Source organism: Cavia porcellus, unplaced genomic scaffold (genome assembly GCF_034190915.1).
Source record: "Cavia porcellus strain 051 isolate PalLab524CR breed Dunkin Hartley unplaced genomic scaffold, mCavPor4.1 scaffold_13, whole genome shotgun sequence".
Classification (NCBI taxonomy): Eukaryota; Metazoa; Chordata; class Mammalia; order Rodentia; family Caviidae; genus Cavia; species Cavia porcellus.
Genome location: NW_026947496.1, coordinates 77190539 through 77204357, shown reverse-complemented (window position 1 = coordinate 77204357; position 13819 = coordinate 77190539). Strand labels below are relative to the sequence as shown.

At 50.4% G+C, this 13819-nt stretch overlaps 1 long non-coding RNA gene across 1 annotated transcript; it reads left to right on the top strand.

Annotated features, from left to right (window-relative positions):
* Nucleotides 1-5211: 5211 nt before the first annotated feature.
* LOC134478576 (uncharacterized) lies at nt 5212-11314 on the top strand. The gene is made up of 2 exons (XR_010051326.1): nt 5212-5837; nt 11228-11314. It is a non-coding gene; the product is annotated as an uncharacterized LOC134478576 (long non-coding RNA).
* Nucleotides 11315-13819: the final 2505 nt, after the last annotated feature.

Sequence of the window (13819 nt, the reverse complement as noted above, 5' to 3'; positions counted from 1 at the left end):
GAGAAAAACATCTCGGGGTGGTGCGCATTGTATGGGTGTGTGTTACATTACATTCACTAGTGGGAGTGAGAAAAACATCTCGGGGTGGTGCGCATTGTATGGGTGTGTGTTACATTACATTCACTAGTAGGAGTGGGAAAAACATCGCGGGGTGGTGCGCATTGTATGGGTGTGTGTTACATTACATTCACTAGTAGGAGTGGGAAAAACATCGCGGGGTGGTGCGCATTGTATGGGTGTGTGTTACATTACATTCACTAGTAGGAGTGAGAAAAACATCACGGGGTGGTGTGAATCGGAGGGTATGAATTAGGATAGGCAGTGAGTGGCAATGTAGGATGGAGAAAAGCACCGTCGGGTGGTCTGCATGGGGAGGTCAGGGAATATGCAGTGGCAAAGTAGGATAGGTTTCTGAAAAACATCGCGGGGTGGTGCGCATTGTACGGGTGTATAACATTACATTCACTAGTAGAAATGAGAAAAACATCGCGTGGTGGTGCGCATTGTATTGGTGTGTGTTACATTACATTCACTAGTAGGAGTTAGAAAACATCACGGGGTGGTGCGCATTGTATGGGGGTGTGTTACATTACATTCACTAGTAGGAGTGAGAAAATCATCACGGGGTGGTGTGAATCGGAGGGTCTGAATTAGGATAGGCAGTGAGTGGCAATGTAGGATGGAGAAAACCACGCGGGGTGGTCAGCATGGGGAGGTCAGGGAACAAACAGTGGCAATGTACGCTAGGTTTGTGAAAAACATCGCGGGGTGGTGCGCATCGTATGGGTGTGTGTTACATTACTTTCACTATTAGGAGTGAGAAAAACATCACGGGGTGGTGCGCATTGTATGGGTGTGTGTTACATTACATTCACTAGTAGGAGTGAGAAAAACATCAGGGGTGGTGTGAATCGGAGGGTCTGAATTAGGATAGGCAGTGAGTGGCAATGTAGGATGGAGAAAAGCACCGCTGGGTGGTCAGCATGGGGAGGTCAGGGAACATGCAGTGGCAATGTAGGATAGGTTTCTGAAAAACATCGCCGGGTGGTGCGCATTGTACGGGTGTGTGTTACATTACATTCACTAGTAGGTGTGAGAAAACATCACGTGGTGGTGTGAATCGGAGTGTCTGAGTTAGGATAGGCAGTGAGTGGCAATGTAGGATGGAGAAAAGCACCGCGGGGTAGTCAGCATGGGGAGGTCTGGGAACATGCAGTGGCAATGTAGGATAGGTTTCCGAAAATCATCGCGGGGTGGTGCGCATTGTATGGGTGTGTGTTACATTACATTCACTAGTAGTAGTGAGAAAAACATCACGGGGTGGTGCGCATTGTATGGGTGTGCGTTACATTACATTCACTAGTAGGAGTGAGAAAAACATCACGGGGTGGTGTGAATCAGAGGGTCTGAGTTAGGATAGGCAGTGAGTGGCAATGTAGGATGGAGAAAAGCACCGCGGGGTGGTCAGCATGGGGAGGTCAGGGAACATGCTGTGGCAATGTAGGATAGGTTTCTGAAAAACATCGCGGGGTGGTGCGCATTGTATGGGTGTGTGTTACATTACATTCACTAGTAGGAGTGACAAAAACATCACGGGGTGGTGTGAATCGGAGTGTCTGAATTAGTGTAGGCAGTGAGTGGCAATGTAGGATGGAGAAAAGCACCGAGGGGTGGTCAGCATGGGGAGGTCAGGGAACATGCAGTATCAATGTAGGATAGGTTTCTGAAAAACATCGCGGGGTGGTGCGCATTGTATGTGTGTTTTACATTACATTCACTAGTAGGAGTGAGAAAAACAGCACGGGGTGGTGTGAATCGGAGGGGCTGAATTAGGATAGGCAGTGAGTGGCAATGTAGGATGGAGAAAAGCACCGCGGGGTGGTCAGCATGGGGAGGTCAGGGAACATGCAGTGGCAATGTGGGATAGGTTTCTGAAAAACATCGCGGGGTGCAGCGCATTGTATGTGTGTGTAATATTACATTCACTAGTAGGAGTGAGAAAAACATCGCGGGGTGGTGCGCATTGTATGGGTGTGTTTTACATTACATTCACTAGTAGGAGTTAGAAAAACATCTCGGGGTGGTGCGCATTGTATGGGTGTGTGTTACATTACATTCACTAGTAGGAGTGAGAAAAACATCACGGGGTGGTGTGAATTGGAGCGTCTGAATTAGGATACGCAGTGAGTGGTAATGTAGGATGGAGAAAAGCACCGCGGGGTGGTCAGAATGGGGAGGTCAGGGAACATGCAGTTGCAATGTAGGATAGGTTTCTGAAAAACATCGCGGGGTGGTGCGCATTTTATGGGTGTGTGTTACATTACATTCACTAGTTTGCGTGAGAAAAACATCGGGCGGTGGCGCGCATTGTATGGGTGTGTGTTACATTACATTCACTAGTAGGAGTGAGAAAAACATCAAGGGGTTGTGCACATTGTATGGGTGTGTGTTACTTTACATTCACTAGTAGGAGTGAGAAAAACATCACGGGGTGGTGTGAATCGGAGGGTCTGAATTAGGATAGGCAGTGAGTGGCAATGTAGGATGGAGAATAGCACCGCGTGGTGGTCAGCATGGAGAGGTCAGGGAACATGCAGTGGCAATGGAGGATAGGTTTCTGAAAAACATCACGGGGTGGTGCGCATTGCATGGGTGTGTGTTACATTACATTCACTAGTAGGAGTGAGAAAAACATCACGGGGTGGTGTGAATCGGATGGTCTGAATTAGGATAGGCAGTGAGTGGCAATGTAGGATGCAGAAAAGCACCGCGGGGTGGTCAGCATGTGGAGGTCAGGGAACATGCAGTGGCAATGTAGGATAGGTTTCAGAAAAACATCGCGGGGTAGTGCGCATTTTATGGGTGTGTGTTACATTACATTCACTAGTAGAAGTGAGAAAAACATCGCGGGGTGGCGCGCATTGTATGGGTGTGTGTTACATTACATTCACTAGTAGGAGTGAGAAAAACATCAAGGGGTGGTGTGAATCGGAGGGTCTGAATTAGGATAGGCACTGATTGGCATTGTAGGATGGAGAAAAGCCCAGCGGGGTGGTCAGCATGGGGAGGTCAGGGAACATGCAGTGGCAATGTAGGATAGGTTTCTGAAAAACATCGCGGAGTGGTGCGCATTGTATGGGTGTGTGTTACATTACATTCACTAGTAGGAGTGAGAAAAACATCACGGGGGTTTTATTCGGAGGGTCTGCATTAGGATAGGCAGTGAGTGGCAATGTAGGATGGAGAAAAGCACCGCGGGGTCGTCAGCATGTGGAGGTCAGGGAACATGCAGTGGCAATGTAGGATAGGTTTCTGAAAAACATTGCGGGGTGGTGCGCATTGTATGGGAGTTTGTTACATTACATTCAATAGTAGGAGAGAGAAAAATATCACGGGGTGGTGCGCATTTTATGGGTGTGTGTTACATTACATTCACTAGTAGGAGTGAGAAAAACATCACGGGGTGGTGCGCATTGTATGGGTGTGTGTTACTTTACATTCATTAGTAGGAGTGAGAAAAACATCACGGGGTGGTGTGAATCGGAGTGTCTGAATTAGGATAGGCAGTGAGTGGCAATGAAGGATGGAGAAAAGCACCGGGGGGTGGTCAGCATGGGGAGGTCAGGGAACACGCAGTGGCAATGTAGGATAGGTTTCTGAAAAACATCGCGGGGTGTTGCGCATTGTTTGGGTGTGTGTTAGATTACACTCACTAGTAGGAGTGAGAAAAACATCGCGGGTTGGTGTGCATTGTATGGGTGTGTGTTACATTACATTCACTAGTTGTAGTGAGAAAAACATCACGGGGTGGTATGAATCGGAGGGTCTGAATTAGGATAGGCAGTGAGTGGCAATGTAGGATGGAGAAAAGCACCGCGGGGTGGTCAGCAAGGGGAAGGCAGGGAACATGCAGGGGCAATGTAGGATAGGTTTCTGAAAAACATGGCAGGGTGGTGCGCATTGTACGGGTGTGTGTTACATTACATTCACTAGTAGGAGTGAGAAAAACGTCACGGGGTTGTGTGATTCGGAGGGTCTGAATTAGGATAGGCAGTGAGTGGCAAGGTAGTATGGAGAAAAGCACCGCGGGGTGGTCAGCATGGGGAGGTCATTGAACATGCCGTGGCAATGTAGGATAGGTTTCTGAAAAACATCGCGGGGTGGTGCGCATTGTACGGGTGTGTGTTACATTACATTCACTAGTAGGAGTGAGAAAAACGTCACGGGGTTGTGTGATTCGGAGGGTCTGAATTAGGATAGGCAGTGAGTGGCAAGGTAGTATGGAGAAAAGCACCGCGTGGTGGTCAGCATGGGGAGGTCAGGGAACATGCAGTGGCAATATAGGATAGGTTTCTGAAAAACATCGCGGGGTGGTGCGCATTGTATGGGTGTGTGTTACATTACATTCACTAGTAGGAGTGAGAAAAACATCACGGGGTGGTGTGAATCGGAGGGTCTGAAGTACGATAGATTGTGAGTGGCATTGTATGATGGAGAAAAGCCCCGCGGGGTGGTCAGCATGGGGAGGTCAGGGAACATGCAGTGGCAATGAAGGATAGGTTTCTGAAAAACATGGCGGGGTGGTGCGCATTGTATGGGTGTGTGTTACATTACATTCACTAGTAGGAGTGAGAAAAACATCACGGGGTGGTGTGAATCGGAGGGTCTGAATTAGGATAGGCAGTGAGTGGCTATGTAGGATGGAGAAAAGCACCGCGGGGTGGTCAGCATGGGGAGGTCAGGGAACATGCAGTTTCAATGTAGGATAGGTTTCTAAAAAACATCGCGGGGTGGTGCGCATTGTATGGGTGTGTTTTACATTACATTCACTAGTAGGAGTGAGAAAAACATCGCGGGGTGGTGCGCATTGTATGGGTGTGTGTTACATTACATTCACTAGTAGGAGTGAGAAAAACATCACGGGGTGGTGCACATTGTATGGGTGTGTGTTACTTTACATTCACTAGTAGGAGTGAGAAAAACATCACGGGGTGGTGTGAATCGGAGGGTCTGAATTAGGATAGGCAGTGAGTGGCAATGTAGGATGGAGAATAGCGCGGCGGGGTGGTCAGCATGGAGAGGTCAGGGAACATGCAGTGGCAATGGAGGATAGGTTTCTGAAAAACATCGCGGGGTGGTGCGCATTGCATGGGTGTGTGTTACATTACATTCACTAGTAGGAGTGTGAAAAACATCACGGGGTGGTGTTGGGAGCTCGACCGAGTGATATGAGGCCTGTGGTGAGGAGTGAAGCCTGAGCTAGATTGCCCCTCCCGTCGACCGAGTGATATGAGGCCTGTGGTGAGGAGTGAAGCCTGAGCTAGATTGCCCCTCCCGTCGACCGAGTGATATGAGGCCTGTGGTGAGGAGTGAAGCCTGAGCTAGATTACCCCTCCCATCGAGTATGCCAAGATGGCGCCCATTTCCTGCTCCCTAGCTAGTAAACAACACGCCCTGTAAGCTAGTCTGCCCAGCAACAGCTGACGCTGGCCAATCAGCTCGTCTTGCCTACTTTGATGTGATTGGTCGATGTGTCCATATATATGCTGACACCACCCCTGGGGCGAGAACACACACACCAAGAAGAGGGACTGCTGAGAGAAGCACACAAGGAGCCGTAGGGAACGGACCAGAGGAGGCTTCCCTCAGGCGGGATCCGAGATCCCGGAACAGGGCGTACGGAGAGAGAAAATAAATCAGAGGCTATCCGCCGACTACTCGTGTCGTGTGTTTTTTCCTGCCGGCCGGGATCGACACCGACATTTGGTGGCCCGTACGGGGAACTGATCACCCCCGAGGCGAGGCGGACGACGCTCCAGTATTGCTCTGCAGGACAGGTGAGTAGGGGATAAACCTGGGCTCTGGGTGGCGCGCACCTACAGGGCTTTTTAGACTCCCCTCAAGCTCACGTGTATGTGGCAGGTTAGCCTCACACGGTGAGAACGGACTCCTCAGTGACAGGCATGGGCAACTTACCCACTAAGAGTTCCAAGTCACTGGTAAGAGCGGTGAAAGACCTGCTCAAGATTTCAGGTATATCAATGAGCTCCAAGACACTTACGGAGTTTCTCCAACAAGTAGATGAGGCGGCACCCTGGTTCCTGCCGACGGGGCACTTGTCCCTACCTTGCTGGGAGAAATTAGGTAAGGATTTAGAAAGAGCAGAAGAGGAGCGCCGACTCCCACTTTCGGTTCGGCCGCTCTGGGAGATGATTCATTCATGCCTCAAAGGGGAGAGGAATGGGGCTAAGGATAGCGCAGATGGGCTCTCTCAGGCCCGCCGAGCTTTTGAAGGGGCCCGTTCGGAGTCCTCCCGAGAGGGGTCCGTCGCAGGGAGCGTGCGGAGGCGCTCGCGAGAGCGAGGCAAGAGAGAGGTACCCCCTGCCTCGGATTCCTCGGGCTCAGATACCTCGGAAGGCGAGGACAATGAGGCAAGTGACCCCCCTAATCCCTTTGCAGCTTTACGTAGAGACCTAGTCAAGATGCAGACAGACCTAGAGAAGGGAAGGAAACTCCTGAGCACTCCCCAACGGAAAGCCGTAGAGCCTTCCGCGCCACCCTGGGAGGTCCCAAACACCGGTTCCTGTGGTGAGATGGCGGCCTGGGGCCATCCTCCGTCACCCCCCCCATGGAGGGAGTGGCCTGGACCGTTGTCACATGTAGGGCCACCATCTTGTCTGCCTGGCGACCCGCCATCTTGTGCCCCAAAGACTGGTCGGCCATGTTACAAAGAGATACAATTTTGTGATAGGGAGGGACAGACATCTCATGGGGAGGCACCACCCTGTGAAAAAATGCCAAGGTCCCAGGGAAGGTATTTTCGTAGATGGACATTTAGAATGGAACAGATTCCTCAAGGGGCGAATGAGTATGAACAATGTGGGCTTTATCCGGTGCTCCTAGCGCAAGGCCAAGGACCCAATTACTGGGAACCACTGGAGATCAAGCAAATTAAGGAGCTTAAAAATGCGGTTGCCACATTTGGCCCTACTGCTCCTTACACTATAACTATGTTGGAGAATTTGTCTGCCGGTGGCTTTCTGACGCCCAGTGATTGGACCCAACTGGCTAAAGCCTGCCTGGCCCCCGGGGCTTTTCTGGATTGGCGCGCCTGGTATACTGAGTTTGCCGCCGAACAGGCTGAAAAAAAATGCGGCTAGGGGCCATAGGGGGCAAAATGAGGATATGCTTATGGGTAAGGGTCAGTACGCTCAAGATCAAACTAGATTCCCTCCAAATGTGTATGAACAGATACATAACATAGGCATCTGCGCCTGGAAGCAGGTAAACAACACAGGGGTGGCCTCACAATGCCTCTCTAAAATTGTTCAGGGCAACACAGAACCTTTTGTGGATTTTGTGGCCAGAATGCAGGAGGCAGCTGACAGACTCTTTTCAGATCCGAGTGCTGCTGCTCCTCTTATTAAACAGTTAATCTTCGAACAGTGCACCAAGGACTGCAGGGCAGCCATAGCACCCCATAAAGGTAAAAACATAGAGGCGTGGATTAAAATTTGTAGAGAAATAGGGGGGCCATTATCCAACTCAGGCGTGGCTGCCCTTTTAGCCGCCGCCTTACAACAGACAGGGCCTCAGAAGACCAATCACCCTGGTAAGCCCAGGGGATGTTTCCAGTGTGGGGATCCCAGCCATATAAGGAAAAACTGCCCCAAGACCGGACAGGGGGAGTTTATATCCAAGAGACAGGAATCAGACAGACGAACGGGAACCTGCGAAAGGTGCGGTAAAGGTTCTCACAAAGCAAAAGATTGCAGATCTATTTTTGATGCCCAGGGGAACCGTATTAGTGGCAGGGAGACTACGGAGCCAAAAAACGGCCAGAGGGGGCCCTCCTTACGGACGGGCCCCCACTCCCTAGACAGGACAACACAAGATGGCACCCCCCCACAGGGGCCACCCCCGGGCCGGCAGGCGTGGACCTCTGTGTCGCCTCCAGACTCCTATTAACACCCGATATGGGCGTTCAGGTGGTTGAAACCACCTCCAAAGGACCACTACCCGACAAGCTAGTTGGTTTAGTGATTGGACAGTCCTCCACAGCCCTCCGGGGCCTTACCGTGATCCCTGGAGTTGTAGACCCAGATTATTTAGGAAACATCAAAATCATGGTACAATCTCATATAGGGACCATAGTAATTGATGAAGGGGATAAGATAGCACAACTTTTACTGTTCCCCAGTCTCCATGAGAGACCCCGGTCCGGTCAACGGGTTAGAGGGGGTCAGGGACTTGGCTCCTCTAAGGAAATTTTTGAAGGACTTCATATGACTCTTGATAAAAGGCCCATGCTATCGCTCAGGATTAACGGAAAAAAGATAACAGGACTCCTAGATACAGGGGCAGACCGTTCCATCGTCTCCAAGAAAGACTGGCCCCCTAGTTGGCCTACCAACACAGCTGACAACACACTCCAAGGATTGGGGATAGTGGCTGCCCCCCAGGTTAGTGCCGTGACCCTGCCTTGGGGTGATGAGGAAGGTCACCGAGGACATTTTCAACCTTTTGTCTTGCAGCTGCCAGTATCCTTGTGGGGAAGAGACGTTCTCACCCAGATGGATGTCACTCTTACATCCACCTGCTCTCCCCAAGCCAAAGGGATACTCAAAAATCAGGGATATGTCCCCGGCAAGGGCCTGGGCGCAGCCCTGCAGGGCCGGACATCCCCCGTACCTGTAGAAAAAAGGGAAGGTAGACACGGGTTGGGTTTTTCCTAGGGGTCACTGAGAAACTTCTCCTGCCCGCTCCAATTAAGATCACCTGGAAATCTCAAAATCCAGTTTGGGTGCCTCAGTGGCCCTTACCCAAGGAGAAGCTTTTAGCATTAACTGAGATAGTCAAAACCCAGTTTCAGGCGGGACACGTAAAGCCGTCAACCTCCCCTTGGAATACCCCTGTCTTTGTTATCAGGAAAAAATCAGGCAAGTGGAGGCTGCTCCATGATCTGAGGGCTGTCAACTCACAGATGCAGCCCCTGGGGGCGATCCAGAGGGGACTACCAGCCCTCTCAGCCATCCCTCGGTCCTGGCCAGTCTATGCCATAGATCTTAGAGACTGTTTTTTCTCAATCCCCCTGCATCCAGAGGACACCCACAGATTCGCCTTTACCCTACCCACCATTAACCAAGAGAGTCCTGATCAGAGATACGAGTGGGTTACATTACCCCAGGGTATGGCCAACAGTCCCACCATGTGTCAGATGTATCTTGATTTGCTACTGGCCCCCTTGCGTGAAGCCTTCCCCAGAATTAGATGTATTCATTACATGGATGATTTGCTAATCAGTGCAAAAGATGTGACTGAGTTGGAGGATATGCTTGGCCAATTGGTCAGGGCCCTGAGAAAGGCAAATTTACATATTGCCCCTGACAAGATTCAGGGAGGAGACATAGTGACCTACCTGGGCACCAAAGTCTCCCCCACATCGATTTCTCCACAAAAGGTAACCATCAGAACAGATAGCCTAAGGACCTTGAATGACATGCAAAAGCTACTGGGAGATATAAACTGGATCAGACCTTATTTACACATCCCTAACTCGGACTTAAAGCCCCTGTTCGACCTCCTGAAAGGAGACCCGGATATTGCCTCCCCCAGGGAGTTCACCCCGGAAGCCAGAGTTGCTCTGAGAAAGATAGAGGAAGCCCTAAGTACAGCTGCATTGCGGAGAATTGACTCAGAACAGCCTTTTGAGGTCTGCTTGTTGCAGACCGTTTCTCAACCTACGGCAGTGATTTGGCAAAAGGGACCACTTTTGTGGGTGCACCCTAAGGTCTCACCTGCCAAGATTATCGAACATTATCCGGAAACGGTCGCTTCCCTGGCCTTGGAGGCACATGGCAGGGCTATCCAACATTTTGGCTCTGCACCCCATGCTATTCGGGTACCTTATACCGCTTCTCAAATAAAAATCCTGACTGCTTGTATAGATACGTGGGCCATCCTGAGATGTGTTTTTCTTGGGGAGATAGACAACCAGTTCCCCAGGGACCCCATACTACAGTTTGTTACTCAACATCCGGTGATATTTCCAAAAATCACCGCGTCCACACCACTTACTCCTGCAACAACGATCTATACGGACGGGTCAAAAACCGGGATAGGGGCTTATGTGGTCTCAGGTATGCCTCCGATCAGCATACAATTTGAACCAGATCAACCACAGGTGGTAGAGTTACAAATTGTACAAACCGTCCTCGAGAAGTTCCCAGGGGCCCTTAATATTGTTTCTGATTCAAAATACGTTGTTAATGCCATGCAGGTCCTTGAGACTGCGGGCCCGATTAAGCCAACCTCCAAAGTGACTAATTTGTTTTTGTCTATCCAGACTCTGCTGATAAATAGACACAACAAAATATACATCACTCACATAAGAGCACATACGCGCCTGCCAGGGCCCATGGTACAGGGCAATGCGGCAGCTGACGTGGCCACTCGCCCGTTGTGGATACTCAATATGTTATCTTCAATAGAACAAGCCCGTCTGTTTCATGACAGATTTCATGTCAACGCCAGGACGTTAGCCAACCAGTACCACATTTCCAGGGCTGACGCGCGGGACATCGTACGGTTATGCGGCTCTTGCGCCACATACACACCCGTCGTATCAACGGGAGTTAACCCCAGGGGATTGATTCCTGGCGACACTTGGCAAATGGATGTCACACATATGATAGAATTCGGATCTCTTAAATATGTTCATGTCTCTACGGACACCTGCTCTCATATTATATTTGCGACTGCTGAAACTGGCGAAAAGGTGTCTCATGTAATCAATCATTGCCTGACAGCTTGGGCCGCATGGGACAAACCAAAAATATTAAAAACTGATAATGGACCAGCTTATACAAGCAGAGCCTTTAATGAGTTCTGTGAAAAAATGGGGGTACAATTAAAACATGGCATCCCATACAATCCCCAAGGTCAAGGAATTATTGAAAGGGCTCATAGGAGCCTTAAAGATATTCTACAAAAACAAAAAGGGGGAATAAGTCAGGGCCTGCCCCCAAAGGCACGGCTCTCCATGGCACTGTTCACATACAATTTTCTGAACCTGAATAACAACAATCACTCCCCGGCCATGGAACATTGTAATCCATCTCCTGGCAATAGGGGATGGGTGAAATGGAAAGATGTCCTGACGGGACAATGGATGGGCCCGGATCCAGTAGTTAGCTGGAACCGAGGTGCGGTTTGTGTTTTCCCGCAGGAACCAGGACGAGAACCATTGTGGGTCCCAGAACGGCTGACGCGTGTGGCGAATCCAACGAAACATAATGCAGGAGACACTCCAAAACTCAACGGCAGCGGACAGCCTAATCAAGATCGGTCCGACCAGGATATTGCTGCTCGACCGAGGAATACCGTATGACTTATGGGACACAGTAATGATTATGCTCTCGATAGTAATTGGCTCTCTTTTAGGGTACGGTGCAGCCAGAGTGGCTAGGCCACGCCGCCTTCCGGCAGCCCCCTTCCTTCTGGTTTTGATGCTCACCACCACTACTGAAATAGGAGCAGACTTGGTGTGGGCAGCAATACATTATCCGCCAGCGCTAGCCGCTATCTCCACCACAGCCCCCTCTCTCCCAAAGTTGTATGCAAAAAACTGCTCCGCCAGATTGCCTTGCATACCAGATATACCGTTAACCATCAGACCCATACGTTTTGACCTTCCCATCACCAATGACGTGGTCATTTTTTCCACTAATAGTAACCCCTCGTGTCACCGGGGATCCTGCGTTAGCTTCCTGCCCCTCCTTGTAAAATGGTACAATACCTCCCTGACGGTGAGGTTGTCTGTCCCATCCCTGCATTCGCCTGGATGTTTTAAAGCTGGCACACTTAGCGGCGGAGTCATCACTTTTAACTCAACCTGCAAACCCCGAGCAGCCATGCACACCCGTCCCGATTTCCCCACATGCCCATACCGTGTGTCCCCAAGCCGAAAAAGACAGATGGTGGACCTGTCACAACTTTCATGGCAGCCCTGTACTGTCGACGGCGTGGGAGTGACTCATCTAAACATGTCTTGGTGGTCCCGGTTCTCTCCTCCATCCGGTAGTAACAACATATTCGCGTTGACCTGGTGGGAGTCCTACCTGAGAGTGAACAACAAGTGGGCAATAAGCTTCCCCTTCCCCCTTAATGAAAATTGGTTGTGCCTCTCCACCGGAGCCTGCATGGACTTAAGACCCATGCTCGCTATTAACGCTTCTGCCTCTAATGGAACCACCAATGTCACCCTTAATTCTGAGGCTGCATGCGTAAAACCGCCCTACTTATGGGTATTCTCTGCTGACATCTCCTTTAAGTGCAGTAACCAACCATGCTTTACAGGGAACTGCTGGAATGGGTCTTTCCCGTATGCTATGTTGGCTCTTCGACCCCCACTGATGTGGGTTCCCTTTAACGAATCTGTTTGGGTTCATCCCGTCTATCAGCAGGACCAACTACCCATGCTCAGACGTAAGAGAGATTTTGGGATCACAGCGGCCCTGACAGCACTGTTCGTGACTCTGACTGCGACGGCTGTGACGGCTGCCGTTGCTCTGACCCAGTCTACGCTGACGGCTCAGGCCTTTACCAATCTTACGGACACCACCTCCCTGGCGCTGAGGGAGCAACAAGAAGTCAACCTCCTCCAGCACAACGCCATAATGGCGTTACAGCAGCAGATCGACCTAATCGCTCAGGAAGTCCAGGGACTCTGGGAGGTGGCTAACAATTTATGTGACGCCAGATGGGCATTCACCCAGTTGTGCGTTACCCCCATCCAGGTCAACCGTTCGGCTTACAGGCAATTTCAGGATTATGTTCTCACCACCTATAATTCTTCCTTTTGGAACGCTAGCGTGCGCCTGGATATGACTATCCGGCAGCTAGATCAGATAGAGGTGCCTATACTTACAGCCTCCTTTTTTGATGATGTCCTAAGCCAGATAGGCTCCTTCTTCAAACCTTCGTCACTTCTTGCGTATGGGATCATTCTTGCTCTTGTGATTGTCACTCTCGTGACTCTTAGGTGCCTGCGGTCGATAAGGGCGACCCAAAAGACACATATGACATTGATGATGTTGCTGGCCCAGAGTCAAGGGGATTCCACACCTAGCGTTTTCTGGGCTCAGGCTAGAAAGGCACGGCTCCTTTAACCAGTACGTGGCTGCCCTCGCCATTATTCTTACGGATGTTCTAGTATTATTACGTACGTCTCCTTCCCCGTCGCGGCTGCGAACTTAGACTAGAAGGACCCCACGCTTAAGGCGTGTTCCCATTGATAATTAGAAAATAGTAATTAGTGATTGTAGTGAACGGGGATTATGGTTGGTAATTAGTAATTACGCGGTTCCTCAAATGTCACTCGGCTGACCCCTCCGTGTCTCCCCCAAGATATAAGCTTTAAGAGTTGAGTGGGCAAGCCAACGACGGGTAAGACGGGAGAAGTTCTCCTGATCAACCTAAGACAGGCTCTACTCCGAGGGTCCTCTAGGGAGTGAGAGTTATGGCATTGAGATGCGAGACCAAGGGTACTGCAGTGCCATCCGCCTCGAGGGTTGAGGGGAAGGCAGGAATGAATGTCTATATGCATCCAGGTTCGGTTCACAAAAGCCTGGCCCTGCGAAAAAATGAACCACTCACCTTGAGCATGGTCCTGGCGCAAGGATATGTACGAGACAAGGTGATGCACAGCAGGGTATAGACCTCTACATTCTCTCATGCCTCGGCCTGCGAAATAGGCCCACTCCCAGACACCTCACATGGACCCACAGACCACACTATCTTAATAAATAAAGAAGGGGGA